We start from the raw sequence: 19082 nt of genomic DNA on the forward strand, positions 1-19082 counted from the left end.
TCCCAGCAGATAGCACAGGGCGTGAGGCACGAGGTGCTCAGGAATTCATTAGCAAGGTAGTCAAGGAGATTCAGGAGGCGAGGAATCTGCAGGGCGATCGCCGCCCACCGCTGGGCGCGGCTTCTTGCCCTGGAGAGGGTGAGGAGTTCCGCGTCTGCATCGACATCCCAAGGCTCCACAGGGCCGCATCTCGGGAGCTCTTCTGGTCGTCCCGTGTCGGCCGATGCGAGGGTCCCCCTCATAGTTAGGTTCGCATGCCCTTCGGCTTGCCGAGCGCCACTGTTGCATTTCAGCGCCGATGCGGGACGTCCTAGCAGCTCGGGAGGCTAGGCACTAGGTGATCCTGGCAAAGATGGAGACGGATCCTCAGGAGCCCACTAGGCCCCGGAGCCTCCCGAGGCTCAGGGCCAAGGCGGCTCATGAGGAACGACTTCAGCAACGCGCATCTTCTGCTACCCCTACATCTCTTCAACAATGGTGCGAGGTGACATCTTTTAGTTCGTTCAGTTTGGGGGCGCCCCTTGGGCTGCACTATCCCCAAGCCGCGTGGGTCCGTCCATACGGCATGTATCCCTTTTGCATCTATCAGAACTAGTTTACCTTCCTCTATGAGTTTCCTAAAAAATATCAATTACCTGTCTGGTGCTTCGTCGTCAAGAACGTCTCACGCCCTTGCGAGCATACCCACGACTGCCTCATGATTAAGGACTGGCATGGTGTCTGTGCTCAGGTCTATCCTTGCAGCGTTGCTAAACCCAAGAGGCTGATCTCTGGCTCACGGGTCAGCTCCCGTGTATTTCACCTCCCATGGCCCTTGGTGCCTTGTTCTCGCATGAGCTCATCACGGGTAGATGAGTGAGGGCGCGTGACCTGGTGCCTCGTCACCTCCGGAGCCGCGCACCGATTGTTTTTCTTCAGGACCTTTGCATGAGAAGACTGGGCACGATGTTTGTGCTCAGTTATGTCCCTGTAGTGTCGATAAACCCAACGACTGATCTCTGTCTGGTGGGTTGGCCCCATTCACATCACCTCCCGGGGTCATTGTTGTCTGGCCCTATCATGCAACAACCTCAGGAGACTCACTCGACGCAGGTTGCCTAACCACCTTGCAGGACTGACACAAGTGTTCCCAACCAAATTCATGTGCAACCCGCCTTGAGGTAGGGCCTCGTGAGTCCCGTGCTGGCTCATGAGTGCCCATATACACCTCCTCCGGCCCTATCATGCAAGCCACGTGTCAGGGCAGGGTTGTACACGCCCTAGGGGGCTCTCCTCAGAGGGAGCCCCCTCCCACGCACCAGTGGAAGCACCATGCTCTGTGTCGGCAGTCAACACTGCCGAGGGGCGGCTATGCCCATGCAAGAGCGGAAGAGCCATGCTCCGCGCTGGTGATAAACAACTGAGGGTGACCTTGTGGCTACAGCACCTCAGGGAGTCTCTGGGCTCAATGCCTAGCCTCAATGTGCTGCTCTCCCTCGGGAGGGTAGCGCGAGGGGGCTGGGCACGGGTGAGGGAGTCCGGGATTAAGGGGTCCTCGGACAGCCGGACTATATACTTTGGCCGGACTGTTGGACTATGAAGATACAAGATTGAAGACTTCGTCCCGTGTCCGGATGGTACTCTCCTTTGCGTGGAAGGCAAGCTTGGCGATTCAAATGTGTAGATCTCCTTCTCTGTAACCAACTCTGTGTAACCATAGCCCCCTCCGGTGTCTATATAAACCGGAGGGTTTAGTCCATAGGACGACAACAATCATAATCATAGTCTAGCTTCTAGAGTTTAGCCTCTACGATCTCGTGGTAGATCAACTCTTGTAATACTCATATCATCAAGATCAATCAAGCAGGAAGTAGGGTATTACCTCCATCGAGAGGGCCCGAACCTGGGTAAACATCGTGTCCCCAGCCTCCTGTTACCATTAGCCTTAGACGCACAGTTCGAGACCCCCTACCCGAGATCCGCCGGTTTTGACACCGACATTGGTGCTTTCATTAAGAGTTCCACTATGTCATCACGATAAGGCTTGATGGCTCCTTCAATCATCAATAACGATGCGGTCCGGGGTGAGGCTTTCCTCCCCAGACAGATCTTCATATTCGGCGGCTTCATACTGCAGGCCAACTTGCTTGGCCAGCTGGAGCAGATCGACAGCTACGCCCCTGGCCATCAGGTCAGGTTTGGAAACTTGAACTACACCACCGACATTCGCGGAGACTTGATCTTCGACGGGTTCAAGCCTGCGTCAGGAGCGCAGAACAGTCATGATGTGCATGACTTAGATCTACAATCGGACGATGTTCGGGATATCGCACCTGCGGCTGCCCCAGCCTCTAATCTGGAGCAGATCGCGCCCTCCAAGGACGGGTGGATGGACCCCGCCACGGAGGCCGCACACTCATCGGCGTTGGAGCCGAACATAGACTCCACCTCCAAAGAGATTTGTGTCACCGAACCCCCGGACTCATCTCCGGTCTTAGGTTTCGAACACCGCGCGTCGATGCCTATCAAATCTGATTGGGCACCGATCATGGAGTTTACCTCCGCTGATATCTTTCAACACTCACCCTTGGGTGACGCGCTAACTTTATTGAGGTCTCTCTCTTTATCAGGAGACTCTTGGCCGAACTATGTCCGGCTCGAGTGGGAAGTGGACGGCGAAGAAATTCGTCACCCACCCACCACCCACTTAATAGCCACTGTCGATGACTTAACCGACGTGCTCGACTTCGACTCCGAAGACATTGATGGTATGGACGACGATGCAGAAGAAGAACAAGAACCGCCGCCCACAGGGCGCTGGACAGCCACCTTATCATATGATATATATATGGTGGACGCCCCCAAAGAAAACAATGGCGATGAGGCAACAAAGGATAATCCCTTGGGGAAGCAATCAAAGCACTGGTGTAATCGGCGCCACTCTAAGCCCTGCCATGGCAGAAATAGCAGTACCGGCACAGGAGATGATAACAATCCGGATGGTGCCGAAGACGAATACAATCTAGCCCAGCCTGACTTCGAGCAGACCGAGCAGAAGGATGGGCAAGCTAGCCCAGATGAACAGGAAACGGATGGAGACTTGGAGGACGCCGATTATATGCCTCTCTCCAAAGACGAGGTGAGCCTCGGCGATGACGAATTTGTCGTTCCTGAGGATCCCGTCGAGCAGGAGCGCTTCAAGCATCGGCTTATAGCCACTGCAAAAATCCTGAAGAAGAAGCAGCAACAGCTTCAAGCTGATCAAGATCTGCTAACAGATAGATGGACTGAGGTCCTGGCAGCCGAGGAATACGGACTCGAGAGCCCAACCAAAAGTTACCCGAAGCGCAGGTTGCTACCACAACTCGAGGAGGAGGCGCTAGAGCCTACACTACCAGGACGAGATGGATCGGCAACCTCGTGGCCGAGACAGAGCGGCTTATCAGCCCGAACAACCGCCTGCACCCCGCCGCCAATCAAACAAAAATACTAAAGCCCGGGGCTACACGCAGGACCTGCGAGGCGTATTGGAAAACAAAGCAGGACAGTCCAAATCGATCTACGGATCACGGGGGCGCGCCACAATGCGCGATGATGACCGTCACGCCAGATACGCTAAAAACAAGTCCGGTCGAGCCGAATACAATAGGCCAGACTTATTTGAACTACATCGTGATATAGCCCGGCATAGAGGCGCCGCACACCCCCTCTGCTTCACGTATGAAGTAATGGATCATGAATTCCCAGAAGGGTTTAAACCCATAAACATCGAATCATACGATGGCACAACAGACCCCGCGGTATGGATTGAAGATTTCCTTCTCCACATTCACATGGCCCGTGGTGATGATCTACATGCCATCAAGTACCTCCCCCTTAAGCTCAAAGGACCGGCTCAACATTGGCTGAATAGCCTGCCAGCAAACTCCATTAGCAATTGGGAGAACCTGGAGGACGCATTCCTTGACAACTTCCAGGGCACTTACGTGCGACCACTGGACGCTGATGACCTAAGCCACATAACCAAACAGCCTGGAGAGCCAGCCAAGAAATTCTGGACTCGGTTCCTAACTAAAAAGAACCAAATCGTCGACTATCCGGATGCTGAAGCCCTAGCGGCCTTTAAGAATAGCATCTGCGACGAGTGGCTCGCCCGACACCTCGGCCACGAGAAGCCGAAGTCCATGGCAGCCCTCACGACACTCATGACCCACTTTTGCACGGGCGAGGATAGCTGGCTGGCTCGTAGTAACATCACGCCAAGAAATACTGCTACTTTAGATGCCCGAGGTAGCAACGGCAAGCCACGATGCAACAGACATAAGCGTCGGAACAATAGCGACAACGCCGAAGACATGGCAGTCAATGCCGGATTCAGTGGCTCCATGTCCGGTCAGCAGAAAAGCCATTTAAATGAAACAATTGGGTCCGTTCAGCCGGGACCACAGACTCGATCGCTCGTGTCAAATTCACGGCACCCCCGATAAACCAGCCAACCACACCAACAGAGAATGTTGGGTGTTCAAACAGGCCGGCAAGTTAAATGCCGAAAACAAGGAAAATGGGCTATATAGCGATGAGGATGAAGAACCCTGGCCGCCGAACACAGGAGGACAGAAGAAGTTTCCTCCCCAAGTTAAAACGGTAAATATGATATACGCCACCCACATACCCAAGCAGGAATGGAAGCGCGCACTAAAGTACGTCAATGCGACGGAGCCAGTCGCCCCAGAGTCCAACTCATGGTCATATTGTCTGATCACTTTCGATCGCAAGGACCATCCTACCAGTATCCGTCATGGCAGTTCAGCCACATTGGTACTCGACCCCATCATTGACGGATTACATCTGACGCGAGTCCTTATGGGCGGTGGCAGTAGCCTAAACCTGCTTTATCAGGACACAATGTGCAAAATGGGCATCTATCCCTCACGGATCAAACCCAGCAAAACCACCTTCAAAGGTGAATATCATGTGTGGAGGCTCCATCACTCTGGAGGTAGTCTTCGGATCACCAAACAATTACCGCACCGAAGAGTTAGTCTTCGACATCGTCCCTTTCCACAGCAATTATCCTGCACTGCTGGGACGAACTGCATTGGCTCGGTTTAACGTGATACCGCACTACGTCTACCGTAAGCTCAAGATGCTCGGCCCGCGCGGCGTCATAACAGTTAATGGCAAAGCTGAACTTCACCTCGGCGCCGAAGAGCATATCACTGCCTCAACAGCAAAACAAATGAGTGGCATTTTCCAATTGAACCTTGAGTCGACGGACAAGCCCCCGGACGCCGGTAAAGGAGTCCGAACTACTTCGAGGCATGATAGCCCGGCTCTTCCGGAGCTCAATTAAACACCCCGGCAAAAGCTGGGAAAGGCCGCATACTGCGGCTCAACCGCTCCGTCGCACACAAATATTTTTCGCAGGTCCACTTTTTTTGCAGGACAGGACTGGCGACATGGAATCAGCTAGGACGCGCAAAGGAATCCTTAATTATTTCCCCTCTAAGACTATCCGGATACACTTCGGATCCGCACCCAGCTTCTTCCCGCCTGGTCTCAGCAGGTTCCGCCATCACACTTCTTTTTATCACATCTCCTGTACTCATACGCATCGACGTATTACTTGAATACAACATGTAGATTTATATGACGCTTATATGCTATCATTTCTTATTGACACCTTTCGTCATAACGATATTCGTACATCGTAACATGCCTTAATATTCCAGGGGCTTTATGGTACCCATAATACGGCAATAAAGTCCGACCACCTTCATGGTCGCTCGGCACCCCGAACTTATAGCATTATATGCATCAGCTCTGAATCATGTCTTGGGTCAATAGTTGGGTTTGCCCGGCTCCCATGTTTTGGTACCTTACGTTCCGCTATATCGGCTAAGGTAGCGCTGGGAGAACTACTGCGATTGTGTCCAGGTTCTTCCGGACAATCACCTTAGTAGAGAAAGCCGAAAACTGACTGTCATGATATGGCAAAAGCTGGTCAGCTGTTCGAGAGGTTGTAAAATCTTTAAGGATTTCTTCCGCATAATTCCATAACCAATGTAGCGTGCGATGGATCAGTTTTTCTGCCGATCAGGTGCTTATAGAGCCCCTCGTGTAGTCTTCCGAACACCAGGGGCTGCGCCTACCTACTTTTGACAAACTCCTATGGCTAAGTGAGAGTGATAAAGCCCTAACGACCGCATTCTCCTTGTGTGACCCCCACTCCCCCGCTCCCCCCCCCCGCCCCGCTCCCCGCCGCTCGCCACTCCAGCGGCGGCGTCCACCCCTCCCTGCCATCGGTCACTCCGGTCACGGCGGCCACCTCTCCCCCTTCTCCCCAGTCCCCCTGCGGCGGAGGCATGGCGGGAAGCCCGCAGTCCATCGGCTCGTCCTTTCGGAGGAGCGAGGAGCGGCCGGTGGTGTCGGGGCTCGGGATGTCCTCGGGCTTGGAAGCGTCGGGAGGGCCGGGCGAACCGGAGCAGCCGGCTAATGGTGAATCCAGGCGTCGGGCTGTGCCGTGGGTGCAGCCGCCGCCCACGAAGAAGACGTTGTGGCGGAGCCACGTCGGGTTGGCCGCTGAGCCGGGCGTCCAGCTGCGCGCCCCGCGGATGTCCCCATCCCCGCCGCCGCACTGGGAAGTTTCACCGGAGATGGAAAACAAGTGTTTTAGGTGCCTGCTGGAGGGGCACTTCTGTAGGGATTGCACCAACGACATTGCGTGCGTCAGATGCGGGCTTTCGGGGCATGGATCACGCGACTGCAAGCGCCCTCGGAGCCCGTCTGCGGTGGAGGATCTGCATCGCGAGGCGGCGGCCAAGGCGGCGCGTCGTGAAGCTGGCAGGCGTGCGGCCAGCCCGGTGCTGCGGCCTCCCCCTCCGACGCCTCCGCCTACGCAGGGTCTCCCCCCGACCCCGGTTTGGCCGGCTCTGTTCGTCCCTTTCCTTGAGGTGCACGCGGACCCGACCCTGGAGCCGATGGGGCCGGCGGACATCTATGTAGTGCGCCGTTCACAGTCCATGGAGGACTTGGAGCGGCGGCTGCAGTTCGCCATGGTGGCATACGCTGGTGGCGCAAGGAGAGATCTTTCGCCAGAGTTCGTCCTGGATGCTCTAAGGGCGCAAGTCGAGGTTGATAGGGATTGGGTTTCGGTCATCAGATTCCAGCCGGAGGATTTCCTCGTGGTGTTTGGGCGCGCAGAGCACCGGAGCAGAGTGAGCGCTATTCCTGGAGCACCGGGGAGTTCGCCTGTACTTCCGGCCATGGAACCGGCAGGCACAAGCAGTTCACGCGCTGATGGGTTTCAAGGTCCGCCTGGGGATGGAAGGTATCCCCCCTCATGCTTGGGATAGAGAGGTGGCGGAGCAGCTGCTGGGCACGGCATGCATGGTGGATGAGGTGGCGCTGGAGACGAGCAACAGGTCGGATCTCGCCTCCTTCAAGCTCATGGCATGGACTGTCGATCCGGAGTCGATCCCCTCCTTGCGTTGGCTTGCGGTGCCGGAGCCAGGGCAAGTGCCGCCGTTGAGAGAGCCTACTCTACTGCAATACAAGATCTTGATACATCTGGACACGGTGACGGACTACTCCGGCGTGGTCGAGCCACCGTGGCGCGCGGGTGATTCATTGAGCAGCGGGCAGAGTGGCTTGCCGGACACAAGCAACAGTCCGGGAGGGGCGGGGCCGGTGATGACGCGGCGGCCATGGCTGCATGGCGTTCGTGATTCCAGAGGAGGCCAGGGTAGGGGTGACAATGTGGGCTCTCGACGGAGTGCGGGCGTTCAAGGCGGCGCGGTGGCTGTCTCGCCGCCGGTGACCCAGGATTGGAGGCTTCCACCTATGGGGCTGGTCATGGAGTTGGTGGAGACCCGTCCAAGGGTGACGATTTGGGACAGGATCTCTGTCAGGTCGTCTGCTTTTGACCGCCTTTCGGGCCCAGGGCAGTCGCTACCAAACAACGGTCTGATCGAGGCTTCGAGAGAGGGGCATCCAATGATTGGGTCGACTGCCTTGGAGAAGGAGGTGGATCGAGAGCGGCCCAATGAGAGCGCGCCTAGGGAGGAGACTGTGGTAGGGACGGGCGCTTTATCGGAGGAGGAGCCGGCTGAGCAGGCGGCCCCGCAGGGCGTGATGGAGGCGCGTCCGGTCCCGCCGACCGAGAGGGGCGATCACTGTGCCCTGATCCCATTGGTGGAGGGGCCACCACAGCCGGCCAATCAGATGATGGGAAGCATGATTGTGGTTCCTTCAGTTATCATTGGAGAGAAAGAGGGAGATGTACCAGTGGAGGCTGATCCGGTGGCGCCAAGCCCGGAGTTGGTTGTGACAAGGGCACAGGATCCCATTATTGCGTCCCATGCTGTCTCCCCAGTGCATGCTGCGAACATGGGGGTGGGCCAATCGGAGGAGTTGCATGCATGCACCCATGCTGATCCTTGCGCTCGTGGGATACCGGGGGTAGCTGCTGCTTTCGTGCCTGCCGTGATGGACACTGCTAACTTGGCAGCACCAGTGGAGTGTGGCGTGCAAGTTCTTACCCTAAGCCTATCGGGAATGCCAGAAGACATGGAGGACGTGGAGGCCCGCAAGCAAGAGGAGATGGCTGCGCTAACAGAAGGGATGACTAGCCAGGAGGTTGTGGCATTTGCGAAGCTGAAAACTTTTTGCGCTAATATTGTCAAGAGGCTTGCCCCACCTTTGCTCAAAGAGGTCCAGGCTTCGGTGCAAGGTGTAGATGCTGATATTTGCACCCCAAGGCGCATGACGAGAGCTTCGAAAAGATCTTCTTCGGCTGTGGTTACAAAAGCCACTCCTGCGGAGAACGTTCTGCTTCGCGCGCTTGGGCTTGTTCCAGCTGATCTGGTTCCTCATGAGGAAGATGTGTAGGAACCAAAGGATCTCTTCGACACCCTGCGCGACCAGCACGTTCGCATTATCGCTGCTCTGTTTGGCAAGACAGTGTCGTCCTTTGACGCGGAGGGTGAGACGAGGATGGTGGTGGAGGCTCATTGAGCCTGGGTGGTGAGATGGAGTGGGTGACTAGTTTTTCTTCATGGATCTACACCCATCCATAGTTTGTTGGAATGTGCGAGGACTAAACAACCCGGCGAAGAGGAAAGCGGTGAAGGAGTTCCTAGACATGACTAAGACTAGCCTAGTTTGCCTACAAGAAACTAAAATGGATGTAATCGATACTTTTATTGTTATGCAACGCTTGGGCCCGTCCTTTGACGGCTTTGCGTACTTGCCGGCGGTTGATACTCGTGGAGGCATTCTCTTGGCGTGGAACTCCTCGGTGCTCGATGTTCAAAACTTGCAGATGGACACTAACTTTCTCATGGGCGAGGTCTACCCAAAGGTGGGTTTGCACTGGTGGATTTTTGTTGTCTATGGGCTCAAGGAGATGCGAGGAAAACGAACTTCTTGGCGGATTTGGTGCAGAGAAGGGCGCTCTGCCCGGGACCATGGATGGTGCTTGGCGATTTCAACATGATCTTGAGAGCTTCGGAGAAGAATAACTCAAACATCAACAGGAGCATGATGAACAAATTCCGTCAGTTTGTGGATGACCACGAGCTTAAGGAGCTATATATGCACGGTCGATGCTACACTTGGACTAATGAGAGGGACAACCCCACGCTAACCAAAATTGACAAAGTTCTTGTCACGGTGGATTGGGAGCTGAGTTACCCGGAGAGCCTGCTACAAGCCCTGTCGATCGGTGTCTCCGATCACGCACCTCTCTTCCTAACTACTTGTGCGCATTTTGCACATAAGAAACGGTTCCGTTTTGAGCTGTACTGGACCAAATTGGAAGGGTTTGAGGACACGGTAAAGGAGGCGTGGAAGTGTGACAACACTATAGTTGATCCTTACAAGAGGTTGGATGCATTGTTCAGAAACACCGGGGCTGCGTTGCAAGCTTGGGGTCAGAGAAAAACGGGTAATGTGAAGCTACTTATGGCAGTGGCTACGTGGGTGATATTCAGGCTTGACAAAGCCCTCGACCATCGACAATTGTTGCCTCTGGAGACCTGGCTCAGGCGCACGCTTAAGCTATGCCTTCTTGGCCTGGCCTCTCTTGATCGAATGATCGATCGGCAGCGATCACGCTTCCGCTGGCTCAAGGAAGGGGATGCTAATTCAAAATTCTTCCAAGCTATCGCGAATGGTCGGAGAGCCAAAAACTTCATCCCCCATGTGGAGCAAGGAGAGGAGATCATAACTGACCAGAGCAGAATGGGAGAGGCTTTCTCGGACGCTTTTCAGGCGCTAATCGGTACTGCTAATGCGAGGCCATACACCCTCGACCTGGACTTCTTGGGCATCGAGGAGAAGGACCTGAATGAGTTGGAGTCCATCTTCTCGGAGGAGGAAGTGTGGGCGGTGATCAAAGAGCTGCATCCCAACTGTGCCCCCGGTCCGGACGGCTTCATCGGAAAGTTCTACCAATGCGCTTGGCCAGTGATCAAGCGAGACATCATGGCGGCCATTATGAAGCTCTATGTTGGAGATGGAAGAGGATTTGCAAAGTTTAACAGAGCTCTCACTGTCCTGATCCCTAAAAAAGTGAATGCGGAGTTTGTGAGTGACTTCCGGCCGATCAGTTTGCCTCATAGCATGTCCAAGATCTTCGCTAAACTGTTCGCGATAAGAATTAGACCGCGCATGAAGGATCTTGTCATCTTCAACCAATCAGCCTTCATAAAAGGACGGTATTTGCACGATAACTTTCTCCTTGTCAGACAAGTGGCCAGGAAGATTGCGTCGAGGAAGTGCAAAGGTGTATTTCTCAAACTGGACATCTCGCGAGCCTTTGATTCCCTTGCTTGGCCTTTCTTGTTCGAGATGCTCAAGGCCAAAGGTTTTGGACAGAATATGATCAAATGGTTGTCAATCCTACTGCAATCGGCGTCCACCCGCATTGTGGTGAACGGTCTGCCTAGAAGGAGCATCACACATGCGCAAGGGCTTCGCCAAGGGGACCCAGTCTCCCCGCTTCTTTTTGTTATTGCAATGGATGCTCTCACTGCGGTGGTTACCAAAGCTACAGAGGATGGGGTGTTAAGCTCATTCAGAGGGATTTCGGCAGTTCAATGCATCTCCATATACGCCGACGACGTTGCTTTCTTCGTTCGCCCATCGCTCCTGGATCTGCAATTCATTCGGGAGGCTTTGTTGGTTTTTGGTGAGGCATCATGTCTGAAAGTTAACTACGGCAAGTCAATGGCTACCATCTTCAGAGGGGAGCAGGAGGATAAGGACAGGGTCACTAGACTGCTCCAGTGCGCCCTTGCTGACTTTCCGTTGAGGTACCTTGGACTCCAGCTCGCCACTCGCCAACTGACCAGGAACGAATGGAAACCATTGTTGGATATGGTCAAAAAAATGGCACTGGGCTGGCAGAGGGGCTTCATACAGAGGGCTGGACGCCTAGTGCTGGTCAAATCGGTCTTGTCAGCCAGGCCAGTTCACCAGCTGCTTATCCTAAATGCGCCTGATTGGGTTTTCGAGGAGATTAACACATGGATGCGCTCCTTCTTCTAGACCGGCAAAGACAAAACAAACAGTGGACAATGCTTGGTGGCTTGGAACACGATTTGCAGACCCACAAGCTTTGGTGGATTGGGAGTGAAGAATATGAAATTGCAAGCTTTGGCGCTTAGAGTGAGATGGGAATGGCTTAGTAGGGTTGGCAAGGATCGACCATGGAGCAATCTGGCGGTTATGGTGGATGATGAGGCAAGGGAAGTGTTCGATAGTCTAGTCGGCATTGAGGTGGGCAGGGGCGACCGGGTGCTCTTCTGGCGCGATAGATGGATACATGGATTCAGAGCACAAGATATCGCTCCAAACATTCAGGAAATGGTCCAAACTAGGGTGATCAACTCGCAACGGTTGAGCAAGCTTTGGAGGGAGAGAGGTGGGAGCATGACATAATTGGGAACATGACCTTCATGGCCCAAATTCAGCTGATGCACCTTAGACATGCGATAGCCACTGTTCAGAGAGATGCCGAGGGGGAGGACAAGTTCTCCTGGCCTTGCTCTGTGGAGGAGGGTGTTTATTCGGCAAAGGCCACCTACGCTAGACTTTGCCAAGGCCTGATTAGGGCGTCGGCGGCCACATGCATCTGGAGAAGCCTAGCTCCACTTAAGCTCAAGATTTTCATGTGGTTGGCCTCACAACACAGGATTTGGACTTCGGATCGAAGAGCTCGCCACGGACTACAAGATCAGCCTTCGCCTTGCTTCACGTATCTACAGAGCAAGGACAATGTGGAGCACATTCTTGTGCAGTGTGTGTATGCGCAAGAAGTGTGGTCCTCTTGCATGGCTGAACTACAACTTCCAATCTTGGGGCCGACGGTCGACGACACCATGGTGGACTAGTGGACTCAAAAACGCAGGAGCGTGCGGTCGAGCGAGAGAAGAGGTTTTGACAGGTTGGTCATTTGCATGACTTGGATGCTATGGAAGCAACGCAACGCTCGAGTCTTCAATAGGAGGGAGCAACAAGTGCAAGCGAGGGACCTGCTTTGCCTAATCTTAGATGAGCTTAAAGAGTGGAACTTAGCGTTTAATGGTGGTGGAGGTTTACAACATTTTGTGAGACATTAGCCTAGGGTTTTTAGTTGGAGTGGGTGCTCTCATGTTGGTGTTCGCATCAACGTGTGGATTCTTGTAAATTGTGTTCTTCTTATTCTATAAAAATACAGTACGTGATTGCGTACTCTCGAAAAAAGATAAAGCCCTATAATCTGATTGCCTAATTCATTGTGCTGAACACCTCCTTCAAGGACCCAAAAATGGGATAAAGAGTGCTCATGTTTATCCCGAACACCCTCGTCCTTCCTATGTGGGGGCAGAAGCCAACGACTGGCTAACTCTCAGGATTAATATATTTGAAACGGCCGCACAAGATGAAAAACTTTCACATAACAGGCAATAAATAATAGAAATGACCTTGTTTAGCATTACAAAGGACAGCATGACTGTATTCATGGAAATACAATGTCCTTAGTGCACTTCTCCGCCACAAGGCGGGCTCCTTTCATGACACTATCATAATATAATTCGGGCTTGCGGTGCTCCTTCCCCTCCGGCGGTCCCTCGGTCATCAGCTTCTCCGCATCCAGCTTTCCCAGTGCACTTTTGCATGGGCGAAGGCCATTCGTGCATCTTCCATAAAGACCGACCTCTTGATGACTTCGAGTCGAGGGCAGGCACTCGTAAGCCGCTTCACAAGCCCGAAATAACTTCTTGGAATTGACTCGGCAGGCCATAGCCGGACAATCAAATCCTTCATGGCTAGTTTGGCCGCCTTGTGCAGTTCGATTAGCTGCTTCAGCTGATCGGTGAATGGCACCGGATAATTCGGCGCCAAATACTGCGACCAGAAGAGTTTTTCCGCAGTCTTTTTTTCCTTGGCTTGGTAGAATTGGGGGGCATCAGATATGCTGCGTGGCAGCTCCGCAAACACCCCTAAATTAGAATTCAAATCATCAACTTGATTTTCTCCTTTCAAAAAATACCGCTTTGTATAGAAAAAGCCTTACCAGCCGCAATCTGCCTCGCCTCCTGAATTTCCTTCAGAGCAACTTGGGCTTCCCACCGGGCATTACTTTCGGACTAGCAAACTTGGACGAGTTCGGATTCTTTCCCTGATAAACTCTGCTCCAAAGTCTCGATTTCTTCACTGCATCCTGAAGCTCTCGTTCAGCTTCAATAACCATGGCCTCATGCTTTTCGCGAAGACCCTGCTCCGCAGCTGCTTTCTTCTCGGCTTCGACCACAGCCTTCTTAAGAGCCTCAATTTCGGCCATCGCCCCACAATAAAAATACCGTCATCAGGCACACTTATTCATTTGCGCTGAACGGAACAAGGTTCCGGGATACCTTGGTTGTCCTCCAACTGCTTCTTCACTCGGCCAAGTTCCCCTTCGGCCCGCTCCAGACTCTACCTCAGTCCGGACACCTCCGCGGTATGAGAGGCAGCGGTCGCTACAGACGCCTGCTTACACAAGAGGAAATACATATGTCATCAAACGAGTCTCCTGTGAACATAAACTTGATCCTCTGTCTGGTTCTCTCTTTTACCGAACAGTGTATTAGGGGCTATTATCTATACTATGACACTCTCACAACCTCACAAAACATACCTCAAAGCCTTTTATAAGGCTGATGCAGGATTCATTCAGTCCACTCTCAGCGGACTGGATCTTCTCAATCACCGCGCCCATAAGGTCACGGTGTTCATCAATGATGGAAGCACTTTTTAGCGCCGTCGATAAGCTATCTGGCACCTCCGGTTGGACAAAGGTTGCCGACGGAGCAGGCACAACCCCTCCAGCCGAGGGAGGCCGCTTGCCTGATCTGGGAGTCGTAGAGGTCTCCGATACTATGTCCGGCCAAGGGCCAAATTCGAGATCGCCCCCACCGTTGACGCTCATGGGAGCCTTCTCTCCCATATCCGGCCCCTGAAGTTTGGCCTCTTGGCGCTGCCTTTACAATCCCCCCCCTCCTTTGTCTGGGTCCTTCTGGGACGACACCTCGTTGTCATTCCCATGTTTGGGGGAAGGGGCCTTCGGGGGTGTCTCGCTCTCTATAGCATCCGAGCTTAGCGAATCCTCCGACGAGGATTGTTCGGTGCGGGACCTTGCCGGACTGCAAAAAGTATGGCTCAGATTAAAATATTATGCCATGATGAGCCTGGATGCATAAGCATGTTCGGGCTTTGTATACTCATGAGTTCACCAGGGGCTGGACCCTGGGATCCCACTCCGAGCTGCTATCGGCAGTAGCGGAAGACTCCTCTAGAAGAGGGTTTTTTCCCCTTTTAGGTGATTCGGCCTCCAATGATGTGGAGGTCGTTCTTTTCTTTCTTCCCCCTATGGGGGATTCATCTTCTTTCTCCTCCTTGTCCTTGCTACGTCTTGAGCTTGCGTTGGTTTTCCTTGAAGAGGAAAGGGTGATGCAGCACAGTAGCGTAAGTATTTCCCTCAGTTTTTGAGAACCAAAGTATCAATCCAGTTGGAGGCTCCTCACAAGTCCCACGCACCTACACAAACAAACGAAGAACTCGTAACCAATGCGATAAAGGGGTTGTCAATCCCTTCACGGCCACTTGCGAAAGTGATATCTGATAGAGATAATATGATAAGATAAATATATTTTTGGTATTTTATGATATAGATTGGAAAAGTAAATATGCAAATAAAAGTAGATTGAAAGCTTATATGATATAAGATAGACCCGGAGGCCATAGGTTTTAGTGGCTTCTCTCAAGATAGAATAAGTATTACGGTGGGTGAACAAATTACTGTTGAGCAATTGATAGAAAAGCGAATAATTATGAGATTATCTAGGCATGATAGGCATCACGTCCATGACAAGTAGACCGACTCCTGCCTGCATCTACTACTATTAATCCACACATCGATTGCTATCCAGCATGCATCTAGAGTATTAAGTTCATAAGAACAGAGTAACGCTTAAAGAAAGATGACATGATGTAGAGGGATAAACTCATGCAATATGATGTAAACCCCATCTTTTTATCCTCGATGGCAACAATACAATACATGCCTTGCTGCCCCTGCTATCACTAGGAAAGGACACCGCAAGATTGAACCCAAAGCTAAGCACTTCTCCCATGGCAAGAAAGATAAATCTAGTAGGACAAACCAAACCGATAATTCCAAGAGACTTGCAAAGATAACTCAATCATACATAAAAGAATACATAGGAGATTCAAATATTTCTCATAGATAAACTTGATCATAAACCCACAATTCATTGGATCTCGACAAACACACCGCAAAAAGAGTATTGAATAGATCTCCAAGAAGAGGAAGGAGAACATGGTATTGAGATTCAAAGAGAGAGAAGAAGCCATCTAGCTAATAACTATGGACCCGAAGGTCTGTGGTATACTACTCACAACTCATCGGAGAGGCCTTGGGGTTGATGTAGAGGCCCTCCGTGGTGGATTCCCCCTCCAGCAGAGTGCCGGGGAGGGCTCCAAGATGGGATCTCGCGGATACAGAAGGTTACGATGGCAGAAATAGTTTTTTGGCGGCTCCCCTGATGGTTTCGGGGTACATGGGTATATATAGGAGGAAGAATTACGTCGGTGGACGCCGAGGGGCCCACAAGATAGGGGGCGCACCCAGTAGGGGGGCGCCCTCCACCCTCGTGGCTTCCTCGATTGCTTCTTGACTGGCACTCCAAGTCCGCTGGATCACGTTTGTTCCAAAAATCATGCTCCCGAAGGTTTCATTCCGTTTGGACTCCGTTTGATATTCCTTTTCTTCGAAACACTGAAATAGGCAAAAAACGGCAATACGGGCTGGGCCTCCGGTTAGTAGGTTAGTCCCAAAAATGATATATAAGTGTAAAGTAAAGCCCATAAACATCCAAAACAGGTAATATAATAGCATGGAACAATCAAAAATTATAGATATGTTGGAGACGTATCAAGCACCCCCAAGCTTAATGCCCGTCCTCGAGTAGGTAAATGATAAAAACAGAATTTTTAATGTGGAATGCTACCTAGCATAATTCTCAATGTATTTCTCTTTATTGTGGCATGAATGTTCAGATCCAAATGATTCAAAATAGAAGTTCATATTGACATAAGAAACAGTAATACTTCAAGCATACTAATCAAAGCAATCATGTCTTCTCAAAATAACATGGCTAAAGAAAGTTCATCCCTACAAAATCATATAGTTAGGCTATGCTTCATTTTCATCACACAAAAATGCTCCCATCTTATACACCCCCGATGACAAGCCAAGCAATTGTTTCGTACTTAAATAATCTCAAACTTTTTCAACTTTCACGCAATACATGAGCGTGAGCCATGGATATAGCACTATGGGTGGAATAGAATAATGATGGGGATTGTGTGGAGAAGACAAAAAAGGAGAAAGTCTCACATTGACGAGGATAATCAACGGGCTATGGAGGTGCCCATCAATTGATGTCAACCTGAGGAGTACGGATTTCCATGCAACGGATGCACTAGAGCTATAAATGTATGAAGGCTCAACAAAATAAACTAGTGGGTGTGCATCCAACTTGCTTGCTCACAAGACCTAGGGCATTTGAGGAATCCCATCGTAGGAATATACAAGCTAAGTTCTATAATGAAAAATTCCACTAGTATATGAAAGTGACAACATATGAGACTCCCTATATGAAGAACATGGTGCTACTTTGAAGAACAAGTGTGGAAAAGAGATAGTAACATTGCCCCCTTTTTTCTTTTCTTTTTTTATTTTTTTTCTTTGGCCTTTTTTTAGGGACAATGCTCTAATAATGATGATCATCACACTTCTATAATTTACAACTCATGAATTACAACTCGAAACTAGAACAAGATATGACTCTATATGAATGCCTCCGGCGGTGTACCGGGATGGGCAATGAATCAAGAGTGACATGTATGAAAATTTATGCATGGTGGCTTTGCCACAAATACGATGTCAACTACATGATCATGCAAGGCAATATGACAATAGTAATGTATGTCATGATGAAAAACGGAATGGTGGAAAGTTGCATGGCAATATATCTCGGAATGGCTATGGAAATGCCATAAATAGGTAGGTATGGTGGCTGTTTTGAGGAAGATATAAGGAGGTTTATGTGTGATAGAGCGTATCGTATCACGGGGTTTGGATGCACCGGCGAAGTTTGCACCAACTCTCAAGGTGACAAAGGGCAATGCACGGTACCGAAGAAGCTAGCAATGATGGAAGGTGAGAGTGCATATAATCCATGGACTCAACATTAGTCAAAAGAACTCATATACTTATTGCAAAAATCTACAAGTCATCAAAAACCAAGCACTACGTGCATGCTCCTAGAGGGATAGATTGGTAGGAAAAGACCATCGCTCGTCCCCGACCGCCACTCATAAGGATGCACAATCTAAGAACACCTCATGTTTCAAATTTGTTACACAACTTTAACCATACGTGCATGCTACGGGACTTGCTAACTTCAACACAAGAATTCTTTAAATTCATAATCACCCAACTAGCATGACTCTAATATCACTACGCCCATATCTCAAAACAATTATCAAGTATAAAATTGATCATAGCATCCAATTCACTTCTATGATAGTTTTTATTATACCCAACTTGGATGCGTACCATTCTAGGACCAATTTTATAACCATAGAAATACCATGCTGTTCTAAGAGACTCTCAAAATAATATAAGTGAAGCATGAGAGATTAACAATTTCTTCAAAATTAAGCCACCGTCGTGCTCTAAAAGATATAAGTGAAGCACTAGAGCAAAAATTATCTAGCTCAACAGATATAAGTGAAGCACATAGAGTATTATAATAAATTCCAATCAAGTGGGCTTCTCCCAAAAGGTGTGTACAGCAAGGATGATTGTGGTAAACTAACAAGCAAAGACTAATATCATACACGACGCTCCAAGCAAAACACATATCATGTGGCGAATAAAAATATAGTTCCAAGTAAAGTTACCAATGAACGAAGACGAAAGAGGGGATGCCTTCCTGGGGCATCCCCAAGCTTAGGCTTTTGGCTATTCTTGAATATCTTGGGGTGCCATGGGCATCCCCAAGCTTAGGCTCTTGCCACTCCTTATTCCATAGTCCATCAAATCTTTACCAAAAACTTGAAAACTTCACAACACAAAACTCAACAGGAAATCTCATAAGCTCTGTTAGTGCAAGAAAGAAAAACCACCACATAAGGTACTGTAATGAACTCATTATTTGTTTTATTGGTGTTAAACCTACTGTATTCCAAGTTCTCTATGGTTCATACCCTTACATACTAGCCATAGATGCATCAAAATAAGCAGACAACACACGAAAGGCAGAATCTGTCAAAAACAGAACAGTCTGTAGCAATCTGTAACTTTCGGTTACTTCAGGAACTCCAAAAATCCTACCAAAATAGTACGTCCTAGGAAATTTGTCTATTGATCTACAGCAAAACGAATCAACGCAAAAGCACGTCTCTGTGATTTATTGAATGTTTTCTCGTGAGCGCAAAGTTTCTGGTTTTCAGCAGAATCAAATTAACTCATACCATAGGTTATCCTA

Source organism: Triticum aestivum, chromosome 2B, assembly GCF_018294505.1.
Source record: "Triticum aestivum cultivar Chinese Spring chromosome 2B, IWGSC CS RefSeq v2.1, whole genome shotgun sequence".
Lineage (NCBI taxonomy): Eukaryota > Viridiplantae > Streptophyta > Magnoliopsida > Poales > Poaceae > Triticum > Triticum aestivum.